Source organism: Miscanthus floridulus, chromosome 2 (genome assembly GCF_019320115.1).
Source record: "Miscanthus floridulus cultivar M001 chromosome 2, ASM1932011v1, whole genome shotgun sequence".
Classification (NCBI taxonomy): Eukaryota; Viridiplantae; Streptophyta; class Magnoliopsida; order Poales; family Poaceae; genus Miscanthus; species Miscanthus floridulus.
Genome location: NC_089581.1, coordinates 171,508,079 through 171,523,420, shown reverse-complemented (window position 1 = coordinate 171,523,420; position 15,342 = coordinate 171,508,079). Strand labels below are relative to the sequence as shown.

Genomic DNA, 15,342 nt, shown 5'->3' with positions numbered 1-15,342 from the left:
TGAAACCACACGGGACATGTACTAAATCCGTTTTAAATATAGATGAGGGCTTTTTTGGCATGGCTCTGGCTGTAGATCCATCAATAGCTTTTGCAGAGGAGCTGGAGGAGTCGTTTTTTGGTGAGAAACTTGAGGCTGGAGCTATAAAAAGTAACTTCTCTTCAAGTGTTTTGGCTCCTCTAGCACTTGAGGAGTGCCAAACGAGCCCTAAAATGCATCGCTGTAAAGAACGAATGGCCCAAGGGATGATGTGGGTTTTAAAATTTTATAAAGCAATAAATCTTAACCTATCTAAATTATAAACCTCTAAAGCTTATTAACTCCTAAGTTCTTTAAAAAGCAAACTAGTGAATAGTAGCTCAAAATGAGCCAGGTATAATATTTATATAGAGGGTTAAAAGACACTAGCCGTTGAAAAAAACGTGACACATATAGTGAGCATCAGATGATCCGTCGAACTATCTCAAATTAAATGTCTTAAACCCACTTAATAGTAGGACCAAAGAAAAACAAAGACATTACACACTACTTAGCGAATGCCGCCCCAATGACCACAATCTACAATCGCTTCTAGATCGTGCTTAGCCTTTCATATAATCCTTTGCGCAATGCTCGTTTAGACGCAAGTCATGGGGCCACGTCATTTGTGGGCTTGTGGTCATTTTCACTTATGACTAACTTAATTGTATATCCCTTTCAAAACACACGTTAATCACACATACTTGTGTTTATCAGTCACTGAAGCCCTATTTTTCACAATAGGGCCTAGATGTGTTCAATAGGCGGCCCATAAACTTATGATGGGTATCTATCAACTTTGTAAATACATTTATAAGTCCATTAACTATTAAGGTTGTTCACCGTAGGTATTCCCTTCGTTTGTTTCTGATTCTGACATGGCATCACCACCGCGGCACATACGTGGCATTGATTGTTGAGTCAGGACTTAACTTTGTAGTTTTGCTCTTATTCTACAAACGAAATAACAGCACAAGATGAGTTCACTGGAACATACACGCCACCAACAGAAAAAACATGCACCGCCATATCCATGCAGATTCCTCATCTTGTCCTTCAAGCTGCGGTCAACTTCTCCAAGGGCCATGGAACTTGGCCAGGGCTGTGAGCGGCATCCCCAGTAGGACGTGGACAGGAATAGAGCCACTCCTTTTCGGGCAATGTCGTGGGGCCGCACGCTGCAGGTAGGCCCCACCAGAAGTCGGTAGCACGAAACGCCAGCTGCGACCACACCGTAATGAGCAGCGTCGACGCCCGTGGTGGCAAGGTGCGCATCACCTCGAACTCCTCGAAGTAGTCCTCCATGGACCGCATTAGCCATTAGGCGTCAACCGCGGCCTCTCGTGGCAACCGGTGACGTGTTCTATTAGCAATTTAGACATTTTTATGTCGAATTTAATCTAAAAATAGTAGTAAATTCGTGACAACATATATGTGTACGTGTGAACTACTCTCTCTGTTAAAAAATGATAATCGCAGAGAAAACCAGGAAAAACGAAAAAAAGGAAAAGAAAATAGTATCCCGCTCAAAATAACCAGGTGGACGGCTAAAAAAATAAAAAAAGTGGAAAAATGATATGGACGGACGGACCAAAATCAAAGGTATTTTATTGGGAACTAACAAATATGTTCGTGCGTTGCAACGGGAGAAAGAAAATATCAAATGTTCATGGAAAGCGACGATAGAATGTTACATATCTATTTATGTTTTATCCTTTTCATAAAATTCAAATTTTATAATTTAATTTAGTGATAACCATGCCATCAGTGGTATTAGGTAGTTAATATTTTCGATAATGATTCAACACGGGCGTCTGTTCGTGACTCTCATCCGGACGCGGCTCCGTAGGAGCAGGCCCTATCTCTCTCCAAAACAAAAAAAAAAAACAAATCGTCACTCCCTCGTATGCTTATTCGCCCAGCGCCCGAAGGAGCGTGGCCGCTCATCCGTCCGCCCCCTCCCTCCCATCGCCGACCGCGCCGCACGCCCTCACTCCCTACGCCGCTCACTTGCGTCCCAGTCACCTGCGCCGCTCGCTCCCTTGTCGCCCACCATCGTTGGGCGCGCCACTGACCCCGCCATGGCCGTTGGGGCGCACGTGCCGTGGTGCCTCAGGTCTTCCCCGGCCAAACCAAGAGCACCCACAAGCATGTCCGGTTCTGGTGGTGCTCGTGCCGTCGCTCGCCGCAGGATCCCACCCCAACAACCGAAATCGACTGGCCCGACCTTCCCCTTCCTTATGTTGTAAATGTATGTTTCAAGTGTTTCAGATATTTCAGAGGTATGTTGCAGTTGTTACATACGGATGTTGTAAAAGTAGATCAGGATGTTGCAGTTGTTACATATGGATGTTGCAAAAGTAGATCAGGATGTTGCACATGTTGCATATTTTTGCAAGTGTTTTGAGTGGTATGTTGCAAGCGTTTTGAATAAATGTTTCATCTGTTTCAGATGTATGCTGTAGCAAGTGTTTTATCTGGATGTTGCATATGTTTCACACACATGTTGCAAGTGTTTTATCTGGATGTTGCATATGTTTCACACATATGTTGCAACAGTATATTTCAAATGTTTCATCTGTGCCCGATGTATGTTGCATCCAAGAGTTCCATATTGCAAGTGTTTTAGGGGGCACGGTGAGTGATGGACACACGGCCTAGGCGCCGAGGATGGTGACGCGGTAGAGCAGGGTACCGGCGGACAAGGGCGCAACAAGCTGGGGCCGGCTCCCTGGTCCCGCCCATGCAGAGAGGAGGAGGGGGTCGGGGGAAGGAGCGGGGTGCAGCGGGGGGCGGGGGGCGGGGGCGAGCCACGTGGCCGTCCATCCGGACGCGAGGAGCGGCGGGCGCAGTGTTGAGGGCGGGGTGCACGTGCGAGTCAAAGCGAGGCGGACGGAGGCAGGCTGCACGGGCATCCATGCGCGCGTGTCCATCCGGATATCCGGGCGCTAGCCATGCCCTAATATTTTTTGAACTAAATTAGCTATATTTGCAATAATATGTAGCTTGGAGATATATTTATTTAATAATAAAAATAGAAATCAGGCGAATCTTATCTTACTCTAATCTTACCTCTTACTAGTATTGTGCCCGTGCTAACGCTACGGTGACATTTTAGTGATGCACATTAAAACAACCAAATGACGATATTTCTTTCCATAGTTACCACAATACAGGAGATAATACCATTATAACCAGTAGTAGTGCCCTCATCCATATGAATGATGACAGACTTCTCATTGGCACGTATCGTGTGTTTAAAACCATTCTCTATTGAAATCATTTGATGAACTATATATGATGAATATGAATGATGGTATAATGTTCCAGCTCCTCTGCTGTCCTTGCCGTTTTCTTCCCTGCCTCCCCCATTTGCCTCCAATTCCTGAGACGCCAGCGAAACGAGCTCCTCCGTCTCCGTCGATCTGCCGGCGGTGGGCAATGAGCTCCTCCATCTCTGTCGATCTGCCAGCGGCGGGCAGTTGATCCGGTGGTAGCTCCTCCTCCATATCTATCCGAGCTCCGCCCAGCTTCAACAGTGCACATGACACCTTTCTTTCTTCTATAGATGGATACTCAATAAACTAAACCTGAAAGAATGAACACCATACCAACAGTGCTTCCACGTAGTTCCATTCCCCAAACAATAGTCCCTGCATATAAATCTGCAAATGTTCAATAATCATGTAACTGAACATCCCCGCAAATGTTTAGTAAGATTCAGGTGAATTTTCCAATTCTATGTTTCTTCTACGAGAAAGGGTAAGCTAAAATATACCAAATTGAATTGTTACCCTAAAAGTATTTAGAGCCACCAGCTAAGAATTTTTTTTCCAAAATCATTGAAAAGAACATTGTCCAATTAATAGATAAGAGGAAATTACAATGGCTCAAAATAAGCTTATTACCAAATAAATGTCTGCTCCTTCTAGGGAAAAAGCCAACTGTGTCCTTGCTTTCCTAGATCAACTGCAAAAAACAAAAACACATACACACATGATTTAGACTAACTGTTATACTCCCTGAACAGACCACTGCAAATACAGTGTCTATCAGCGGCAAATTTGTTCACATCCCACAGAACATGATAATGACAGGTACTGTTTGTTCCCGGCAAAAGACTCTGAATCATGAATCAGAAAATTCTATCATATAGTGTATTAAACAAAAATAGATGGAATTCAGCAATTAGGTAGGGACACCGTTAAAAAACCCCATTAACTTTGCCACCTGCAGTGCTCAAACATTCCAGATAAATGCTCACCTTTGTTCTTCAGGTACTCAACCAACCAAGGCTGATAAATGAACACCTTAATTTCTCGGCATGCACTCTCCTGGATGTTCTTGCCTCCCTAGCCAGAACCTTCTAATTCATCGCCTGATCATAGTTCGGTGTGGCGTAACATAGTATTTATACTTATACTGCCCCGCCTAGCCCAATGTCTAAGAACATAAGTAAAACATATGCAAATTAGGTCACTGCCAAGTCATCCAGAAAAGCCAAAAGGGTTACATCATGATCACCTTTACACGATTACAAATTCAAGCAAAGGTATACATTCCTACACACATTCCTACAAAGCGACTGCGACCATAGATCGGGAGTGGATTAGCCCAGGACGCACAGATCATGACCGGGAAGGGCCCCGGAGACGCGCTAGGGTTGAGGGGAACGAGATCGGGGGGTCGGTATCGGGACTACTCACCATGGGTCCTGCGGCCGGCCATCGCCGACAGCTCCCCGGGGCACCGCTTGCCCTTCTCGAGGCAGTCAAAGTCGTCGTCATCCATGCACCACGGAAGATGCATAGCCGTCATTGCTGCTGCAGGGTAGATCGGATCAGGATATACCCATGTGAAAAGTCCTAATGGCTAGAGGGAGATGAATAGCCTAATAAAAATTTCTACAACAACACTTAACAAACCGATTAGACAATTATGAGGCGAAGCGAGTATTACGCTAGACTATTAAAAATGCAAGCCACCTACCACAATTCTAGTTTATATAGTTTCTATACATATAATAGCTATGTCACTACACTAAGTTAGTGTGCTCTCAAAAGCTAACTAAAGAGCCACACTAACCAAACTAACAAGCTCTCACAACTAGCTACACTAAAGAGCTTGACAACTAGTTTGCGGTAATGTAAAGAGAGTGAGCAAGAAGGTTATACCGCCGTGTCGAGAAAGGAGCCAATCAATCACAAGAATGAATAACAATGAAGACCAATCACCTCAGAATCAAATGATGAACACAATGATTTTTACCGAGGTTCACTTGCTTGCAGGCAAGCTACTCCTCGTTGTGGCGATTCACTCACTTGGAGGTTCACGCGCTAATTGGCATCACACGCCAAACCCTCAATAGGGTGCCACACAACCAACACAAGATGAGGATCACACAAGCCACGAGCAATCCACTAGAGTACTTTCTTGGCTCTCCTCCGGGGAAAGGTCAAGAACCCCTCACAATCACCACGATCGGAGCCGGAGACAATCACCACCCTCCGCTCGACGATCCTCGTTGCTCCAAGCCATCTAGGTGGCGGCAACCACCAAGAGTAACAAAGCGAATCCCGTAGCGAAACACGAACACCAAGTGCCTCTAGATGCAAACACTCAAGCAATGCACTTGGATTCTCTCCTAATCTCACAAAGATGATGAATCAATGATGGAGATGAGTGGGAGGGCTTTGGCTAAGCTCATAAGGTTGCTATGTCAATGCAAATGGCCAAGAGAGTGAGCTTGAGCCGGCCACGGGGCTTAAATAGAAGCCCCCACGAAATAGAGCTGTTGTACCCCTTCACTGGGCACAACGCGGGGTGACCAGACGCTCCGGTCATATTGACTGGATGCTGGACCTCAGCGTCCGGTCACGCGATGCGTGCCACATGTCTCCTCTCTTCAAATACTGAGCGCTCGATCTCAACGGTCAAGTGATGACCGGACGCAGCAGCTCAAAGTGACCGGACGCTGAACCCCAGCGTCCGGTCGTTTCCAGTAAGCGTCTAGAGACGATTTTTTACGACCAGACGCGTCCGGTCATGCTCGACCGGACATACCCAGCGTTCGGTCACTCGGTGACTCCTCTGTGCGCTGCCACGTCAGCAGGACCGGACACAGTCCTTCATTGTTCGGTCAGAGACCGACGCCAACGTCTTTGCAGCTTCTACTGACCGAACGCGCCGGTCCAACCGAGGCCAGCGTCCGGTCACTTACAGTGACCTCCGTCTTTTCTGTCTAGGGTGCGGGTGGCACCGTCGGACTGTCCGCACTCATTCCGTCGATGGAGTTTCTTACCCTTGCTCCCAAACTTCACCACCCTTTATCAAATGTGTCAACCACCAAGTGTATCACCTTGTGCACATGTGGTAGCATTGTTTGTGATGAAAGCCCTTCTAAACACTTTTGCTGATTCTACTGGTCTAAAGGTGAACTTCTCCAAGTCAATGTTAGTTCCAATTAATCTCTCGGAGGAAAGGCTTCAACATCTTGCTGCCACCTTTGGCTGCTCCATTGGTAGTCTGCCTTTCACCTACTTGGGGCTCCCATTGGGTACTTCCAAACCAAGGGTTGAGGACTTCTTGCCTTTGGTGACTAGATGTGAAAGGAGTCTGGTCAACACCTCACTTTTTCTTTCCCAAGCTGGGAAGCTTCAGATGACCAACTCTGTCTTCACATCCCTTCCCATGTTTTTCATGAGCACTTTCCATCTTTATTCCACTGTCAGGGAGCAAATTGACAAATACAGAAAGCACTGTCTTTGGAGAGAGCCTGAAGAAAACAACAGAATCAATGCTAAGGCTGCTTGACCCATGGTGACCAAGTCAAAAGAAGAAGGTGGACTTGGGGTGCTGGACCTCAAAACCCAAAATGAGGCTCTACTCCTAAAAAACTTTCACAAGTTTTACAACAGAGCTGACATCCCCTGGGTGCATTTTATCTAGGAGAAATATTATAGTAATGGTAGACTCCCTAATCATGTCAAGAAAGGATCATTCTGGTGGAAAGATGTCTTAAAATTGTTGGATAAGTTCAAAAGCATGGCCTCAGTTTTAGTGACAGATGGTGCTTCTTGCCTTCTCTGAAATGATTGCTGGATGGGTCAACCACTAAGATTAACCTTTGCTGAATTGCTCTCTTTTGCCAAGAAGCCTCTCCTTTCACTCCAATGTGCAGCCTCAGTTACTAGCACCTCCAGTCTGTTCAGCCTTCCTCTTTCAACAGAAGCCTTTGCACAATTTCAACAGTTCGAAATCATCCTACAAAACCTTCAGCTGTCTGATGGTGTTGACACTTGGATGTATATTTGGGGCAGCTTCATTTTCACCTCCAAGAAGGCTTACTGTCAGCTGCGTGGAAGAAGTTGGTCACACCCAATCTATAAATGGATTTGAAAATCCTCTTGCCAGCATAAGCACAAGGTCTTCTTCTGGTTGCTCACTAATGACAGGCTGAGCACCCGTAACATTTTGAGGAGGAAGCACATGCACCTTCCTTCTTACAATTGTGTGCTTTGTTCTTCGAATTCTGAGGAAACTATTCAACATCTTTTTTGGGAATGTGAAATGGCTCAAGCCTGCTGGAATCTTGTTGGCATCACAGTTAATTTAGCTCTAGACCCTTTACAGATCTTTGAGAGCTTCAAAATGTAGCTAAATGTCAGTTTTTATATGGAAGTTATCATCATTATGAGTTGGAGTATCTAGAATATTAGGAATGATGCCATTTTTAGAGGACTCCCTGTTACCATTCAAAGGGCTTCAGCTGTTTTTAAGAGGACTTTTGCCTTGCTCCTGTGGAGGGCTAAAAAGAAATACTTTCCTTCAATTGAATTATGGCTAGAGCACTCTCTGTAAATGTCTTAATCTTCTTTGTTTCTTTTTTTCCTGAATTTCTTTTTGCCACCTGTCTTCCATGTAAACTCTTGTAAAACTTTTGTTTTTTGTTGTTAACCTTCTTGGTTACTTTAATAAATTTTCAGTAGGGGCTTCCCAAGTCCCTCCTGTTCCCTAAAAAAAATCAATGCAGGCTAGCTAGGATACATATGGTCTATGTATACCTGCAGGGCTGGCGGCGGCCGGCGGCGGTGCGGCGAAGGTAGTGAGCTCTTGCCGCAGCCCCATCGGCGCCCCTCGGCGTGGTTGACGTTGGATCCCACTCGGCAGAGGAATGAAGAGAAGCAATAAATAAAGTGCAGGCGGAAGGAACTTGAAGCGGTGGGCTTCCTCGATGGCCTCCGCCCTCCATGTTCATTGGTCTCCACGGCGGCCGATCTCGAGGGATCTGCGGTGGGCAGGGGCACCTGAGGCAGCGGCGGGGCAGGATCTATCTGTGCGCCGGCTCTCCTCCCCGCCACCCGCAATCTCCTTCGCGCCTCGGCCGGCAGCGGCCCCGCTCGGCCATGCGGCCTCGCCTAGCGGCAGCGGTGTGGAGCGTTGCCCTCCTATCGTAGATCGAGTGTGGCAGAGCGGGCGAGGGAGGGGTTGGCGGTGAGGAGCGTTGCCGTCGGGAGGAGGCGACCGCCGCTCTCATCCTGTTCCGGGAGGAGACGGCCGGCGATGGCGTGGAGAAGGCGATAGGCCACGGAGGAGACGGCTGGCGGCGGGATAGTTGTTCGCGTCCTCCCTAGTGTTGATCTTTTTTTTATTCTGTTATCGAAGTATTCGAAACCTGACCGGCGATGTTGCGAGGGCGGAAGCGCGCGGGGTGAGGAGGGCGCGGGGTTGTGGGGGTGAGAAGGCGGGGTGAGAATCCTGACATCCCACGTCCAATCGTGGCCATCGGATTTGGGTTAGGTGTTTTATTAGTCCTTGATTTTAATGGAGACGAATTCTTGTGTGTAATTTTATAGGTGCACAATGGTTGTAGGCTCTCAGCGGAGGTTATTTTTTAGGGGACCTAATATAATTTTGATTGGTCCATTATAGTAGAGATCTATGCTACCTATACTTAATCAAGAAGATCCCTCCGATCCTTCTAATCAAAGAGAAAAGAATAAAAGCAGGTTGGAAAAAAACATTTTTCTTTTTAATAGATAATATATAAATAATAGATAGATACATATACAGACACAGACATATATATATATATATATATATATATATATATATATATATATATATATATATATATATATATATATATATATATATATAAATATTAGATATAGATATAGAAATAGAAAAGGTTGCAAAACAAGATTATTTTTTCGTACTGTTATGGTAGAGCATGCAAGCGCCAAACGGCACAGGCGTCGGGCGTGCGTGCATATATGTCTCTCTCTCTCACACACGTAGACACTAGTGAGTCCTCAGCGGACTCACAGAACACACCACACCAGCAGGCCATATTCACGTCTCGGACAAGCAGCTTGTCGTTGCAATGGGTCACGAGCAACAAGAGCGCGGCAGTGGCCACCTCCTGCTCTTCCCGTTCCTGGCGCAAGGCCACCTCATCCCATTCCTCAACCTGGCTAAGCGCTTAGAGAGCCTCGGGCAGCGTGGTGGCAGCGGCCACCGCCGTCTCGCGATCACCATCGTCAGCACGCCTCGCAACGTCGCCAGCCTCCAGCGCGCGCTGCCGGCCGGATCTTCCATCGGCTTCGCCGAGCTGCCGTTCTCGCCGTCGGACCATGGCCTGCCACCCGACGCCGAGAGCGCCGACGCCGTGCCCCTCCATGCCTTCCCAACTTTCACCTTCGCGACGGAGCTGCTCCAGCCGTCATTCGAGAAGCTCCTGACTGAGATCGCCGGGAGAGAAGGGCGCAAGAACGTGTGCGTCCTCGCGGACATGTTCCTGGGCTGGACGGCCGAGACCGCCCGCGCGCTCGGCGTCCAGCACCGCATGTTCCTCACCAACGGCGCCTATGCCTCCGCCGTCATCTTCTCTATCTGGCTCCGCCCGCCGTCGTTCCCGCGCTCCGCCGACCCTGACGACGAGCTTGCGCTGGCAGACTTCCCCGACGTGTGTGTCCGGTATGTGGACTTCCTGAACGTGGTCCTCAACGAGGACTACAGCACCGACCGGTCCGACCCCATGGTGGCGTACCTGTGCCGGATGATCAGCCTCCACTTCCGACACTCGAGCGGCCTCGTCATCAATACCTCCGAAGAGATCGAGCCGAAAGGTCTTCACCTCATCGGGAAGCTCTCCGGGCTGCCGACTTTCGCCGTCGGTCCCGTCATCGGCGTCGGCGGCCGAACAGCTACAGATGACACCGCGCCGGACCAAGACATGTGCATCAAGTTCTTGGACTCCAAGCCGCAGGCGTCCGTCCTGTACGTGTCGTTCGGGTCGCAGAACTCGATCCCGGCGTCGCAGATGATGGAGCTGGCGCGGGGGCTGGAGGCCAGCGGGCGTCCGTTCATCTGGGTGGTGCGTCCACCGGTGGAGTCCGACGGGGCGAAGGGGTTCCGCGCCGAGTGGCTCCCCGACGACTTCGAGGAGAGGGTCGCGGCCGCGGGGCAGGGCGTGGTGGTGCGCGGGTGGGCGCCGCAGATGCGCATCCTGGCGCACGCGTCCACGGGCGCGTTCCTGAGCCACTGCGGGTGGAACTCGGTGATGGAGAGCCTGTGGCACGGCGTGCCGGTGGTGGGCTGGCCGCTCATCGGGGACCAGCTGTTCGACTCCCGCGTGCTGGCTGGAGCTCGGCGTCGGCGTGGAGGTGGCGTCCGGGAGGATGGTTTGGCGGGCTGGGCAGCAAGGGGTCGGAGCGCGTTAGGGACGTCGTGGAGACGGTGCTCGGGGACGGCGACAAGGCCAAGGACATGCGTCGGAAGGCTGCCGAGATGAAGAAGCTGGCGCGCGCGGCTGTCGGAGCCGCAGACGGAGACGGCAAGGGCAAGGGCTCGTCCGTGCTCGCCATGGAGCGCCTCGTCGATAGCGCCTTCGACTGATCATGGCAAATTTGTCGTTTGGGACACAAATAAATTTTGCATGGATGCCATGTTCCAATTTCCAAACAAGGGGCTTAGTTGTCAGTATCTGCAGCTTTACTACAGTACAAACACTGCTATACGATTGCGGTGTTGTACTTTATCGTTGTATGAACTCCTAGTATAATAATAACAGTGCGCGTAATTGTCGCCGGTTTTCCTTACCAGCATGTCAACAAGCAAGCCGGAAGTCTTGTACCCAGTGCCGTAGTGTGACAGTGCAAGTTTCGGTCCGTGCCATGGCATCGCCACTAACGAAAATATTGCTATGGAAAGATCCAGTATGTACAAAATTTGTCAGAAAACTATAGTGCATCATACATGTGCCACGCATAAAGGCCCTGCCCCTGCTCGCTGCAATTTTTCAGCTGCGGCTGTAGGCTGTGGCTACAAGAAAAGAGCTAATGTCTACTGTATCTAACATACGATAAATAGCCACAGCCGCAGCAGCAGCCAAATAAGCCTGTGACATCAAAACATAGGAATCACTTTTCTTTAGAGTTTCTTTGTGCATTATGTATTCCAAACGGGGCTGAAGTTGCGAGGCGTACCGCACACACTGCACATTGCTTAGCTGAGTTGATCAACTCACCTAAGCAATGATTAACCCTTGCAACTGTTTCATGGGCTCGGAACAACTAACATGCTTAGTTAGCTAGACCCGGTATAAGTCGAGTGCGAGAGGGAACTCACATTCGCGCGTGCAGCTTGGTTCACTGGGTCATAACAACACTAAAAATTGGTTGCTGTTATACTTGGCCAAATGGGCTCAGTTCGAGGACGAGCCGTAGCTCAGTTGGCTTGCTTGCGGTGGTTCAAGCGGCCGGTCCTAGGTTGATTCCAGGAATCAACCTAGGAGCCTCGGCACGGAGATTTATTCTCCGTTAATAGTTTCAGGTGTCTTTCGCGCACATGTGTCACAATGGTCAAGTAACGTGTCCACCATGTTTGGAGTTTGATGATTTTTGAGTATCTCTCAACTGCGTTCGTCGTCTAGGTATAGTTGTAGATTTGTTTATATACCGTGTGTGTGGTGGTGTGTGTCTATATCCGAACAGATACTACCTCTGTATCTAGAGGAGAGGCTAAAAAAAATGGGCTCAGTTCGTAGGTTTTAGTTGTCGTGGCCAGTTGCCCGCTTTTGTATCCTTTTCTCTTGTTCTTGGTTTCTACTCCAAGTCACACACCACTAACTTGGTGGTTTGTAATCTGTGCTATGAGGGTTCTCTCGTAGTTGCGTCGTGTAATTCTCTCTGCTTAATGAAAAATGGGCTATATTCCCCCGTCGAGAAAGACTTGGCCAAATGGGCTAGGCCCACTAGGCCAGTGTTGGCATGACACTAAAAGCACGGCCCGAGCACAGCTCGGCCCAAGGCCCATCGTGCCTGTGCCTAGCACGCCCCCCGTGGTTGCCGTGCCTGGGCCACAAATTCAGGCCGCAGTGTCGGCCCGGACATGACACAACTAATGGGTTGGCACGATGCCGGTCCGATCTATTCTAACCGTTGGATGGCCTTAGAGAACTCAACAAATTGAATTAGATAGGAGACCATATAAATGCCTCAAACCCTAACTCCCACATCTCCTTATCTACAGGCAGTTTCTTCCTGACTCACCTATTCCCTCGTCCCTCCCGACTCACACGCCGGCGCGAGTATTGCACTTGGCGGTGCGGAGAGCTGGGCCGTCTCCTCCCGGACTCACGCGCGTACTCCCGGTCACCGCGCGGTGGCGCGATGGCCTTGTCGTGGGGCCGGAGCTAGAGATCGGCGCTGCGCCGACACGACGACCTCGAGGGCGAGGCGCGGCTGCGGGCTGGCATGAGCACATCGGCCGTTTCTGGCAGCACGGTTCATGCCTGTGACACTACCTTGGCACAGCGGCACTATCAGGTATGGCATGTCTAAGCTGCCGTCCCTGGCCGCGCCTTACGGCCGGGTTGACCATGTATACTTGTGGTTGATAGGTGCACTTGTAGGAGGAAGATGGTGCTGTTGAGTAACAACTGCTACAAAAAACATCTATTCAATTTATTATGACTTGTCAAAGGTCGATAGCCTGAGTGCACCTAATCTACTGTTTGGTTTCCGGTTTGGTTTGAGAGAGGAATCGGTGAAGCGGTTCTTAGAAGGCGGAAGAAAAATATATAGCAACCACAACATACTGTTTATTTCTCAATTTTTATTTTTTTTGTTAGATTAAAAAACATCATGTTGTTTCTAAAAAGTAAGATCATGTATATCACAGAATTTTTTTAGGCACCGTAACATCATGTTGTTTATTTCTTAATTACTATTTTTTATAATGACACATGTGTAAAGTACCTTCGACGGCAAAATTTCGTACATACACATCGAAGCTTCTGCAACATAAGATGGCAAAGGGCAAGCCAGCAGTACCTTTGTGCAGAGTTTCTCTGCTTCTCTGTGTTCTTTCAGTTTCAGCTTGCAGGCTGCATTGTTGAACTTGCAATTGATTTTCAGAGGTTAGATTGCTTTTTCTATCCTCACTGAAAGACCTGTCATACTCGATGTACTTTGCAGCCTGATTAAAGGGAAGATGGAGTTAGTAGTGGTCTGTCTGATAAAATTAACAGAAATTTTGCGTGTAGTGTAGGCTGCCATTGCACCTTCTCGATGAACTCAAGAGTCTCTTCACCGTCGTGCCCTTTTTTCACAAAAACACTACGGACTTGCTAGCGTCCGAATATCCGATATGGACGCTAGAGTTTGGACGCTGCCCGCACAGGGAGCTAACGAGCGTCTAGCGTGTCAGGCTCGTTATAGAGCGCACCAGTTGTGGTCCCACGCCTGCCCGGACGTCGTCTGCACCGCCAGCTGCTTCTCACGTTCATCCCGTGTGTAACATCCGATTTACTTTTGAAACATCCAGATGCAACAGTTGCAACATACAAAAGAAGACAGATAAATATTTGAAACAAGCATCTGAAAACACTTGCGAAAACGCCTAAAAAATATTTAAAAACCATTGCAAACATATGCAACATCCAGATGAAACATTTGCAAACATACGTATGAAACACATGAAAACACTTGAGACATATGCTTGCAACATGCATGTATATGAAACATCTAGATCTACTTTTACAGCTTCCAGACAAAACACTTGCAACATTCGTCTGGAATAGATAAAACATTTGGAACATACATTTGAAACATACGTGTATAGCCATTACAACATGTGCAACATCTTGATCTACTGTTGCAACATCGTATACAACACTTGCAACATAGCTCGAAAACATCTGAAACACTTTGTCGGTGTTTCGAACAAACACCGGCTAGTAAATTTGTGATTATTGCATGTTAGGCCCAGATGGTGCACTAAAGGACACGAGGTTTATACTGGTTCGGGCTGAATGTCCCTACGTCTAGTTTGCTGCTGCTGCTCGTGTTATTAGTACCGAAAAATGGTTCGTAGTAGGGGGTACAAAACAGTCGAGAGAGGGATGAGTCCTAAGTCTCTGATGGAATGATCGAAAAGGTTGCCTGAGAGCTTGGTCGCTACTCTGCTATGTATGAAGTGTCGTGTGTGTTCAACTCATTCGTCAAGGGTCGGCCCCCCTTGTTGGAGGAAGCACATCCCCTTTTATAGATAAAGGGGACGACTTTACAAGTGAGAGGGAAAGGGTGCGTATGCTTTCGAGCCTTGTTGTCCACGTCTACCAAGCCTTGTTGCCCATACTGGCGGATACCAGATAATGGTAGGTGCCTACAACACTGTCGATGCCATTGTAGAATGTCAGGATGGCTGCAGAGTACTGCTCCGTGCAGGGTATGGTCTCTAGTACAGTGATTTTGACTTATGAGCCTTGCCCTGCCTTTCTCCGCACGCCTTCTGGTTCCTACGAGCCCCGGTCGAAGGAACGCGGGGTCGAAGTCAGAAGTAGCGCTTTGGGCAAGGCCTTCCGATCGGAGAGGGTGTCCGGAGGCCGAAGCGAGTGCTCCGTCTGGTGGGCCCAAGGGGTCGTGGAGCGGGCGCCGCTCCTTTGGGACCACGACATGGTGACAGTACATCCGTCATTGTAGAGGACGTGAGTCTCTTCCTAGACCATACTGGTTGTCGTATGTCTATGTTGGGTTCCATGTCTAAGGGCTGAAGGCAGTGCCTACAATACTGTTCGGACTCTGCAATGCCAGAATGGTCTAAAGCGCCCATCCCATCGTACCCTGACGGTACTTTTCCTGCCGTGGCGCAGGGCATGGTCCTTGGTGCTGTGTTTGACTCGAGTGTCATGTCGTACCCTGTGCTCATCCTTATGATGGAGTAGGGTGTACTTGTAGGGCGAGGCAGAGTCTGCCCTCAGTCGTCGGGCGAGACGTAGTCTAGCCCTCGGGGGTCGGGCGAGGCGGAGTCTGACCACCA

At 48.7% G+C, this 15,342-nt stretch overlaps 1 long non-coding RNA gene and 1 pseudogene across 1 annotated transcript; one reads left to right on the top strand and one right to left on the bottom strand.

Moving 5' to 3' along the window:
- Positions 1–3,145: 3,145 nt before the first annotated feature.
- Positions 3,146–5,018, bottom strand: LOC136540666 (uncharacterized). The gene is made up of 4 exons (XR_010780011.1): positions 4,725–5,018; positions 4,283–4,461; positions 3,927–3,987; positions 3,146–3,671 (listed from the first exon to the last, which is right to left on the bottom strand). It is a non-coding gene; the product is annotated as an uncharacterized lncRNA (long non-coding RNA).
- Positions 5,019–9,344: 4,326 nt separating this feature from the next.
- Positions 9,345–11,120, top strand: LOC136540665 (UDP-glycosyltransferase 92A1-like; annotated as a pseudogene).
- Positions 11,121–15,342: the final 4,222 nt, after the last annotated feature.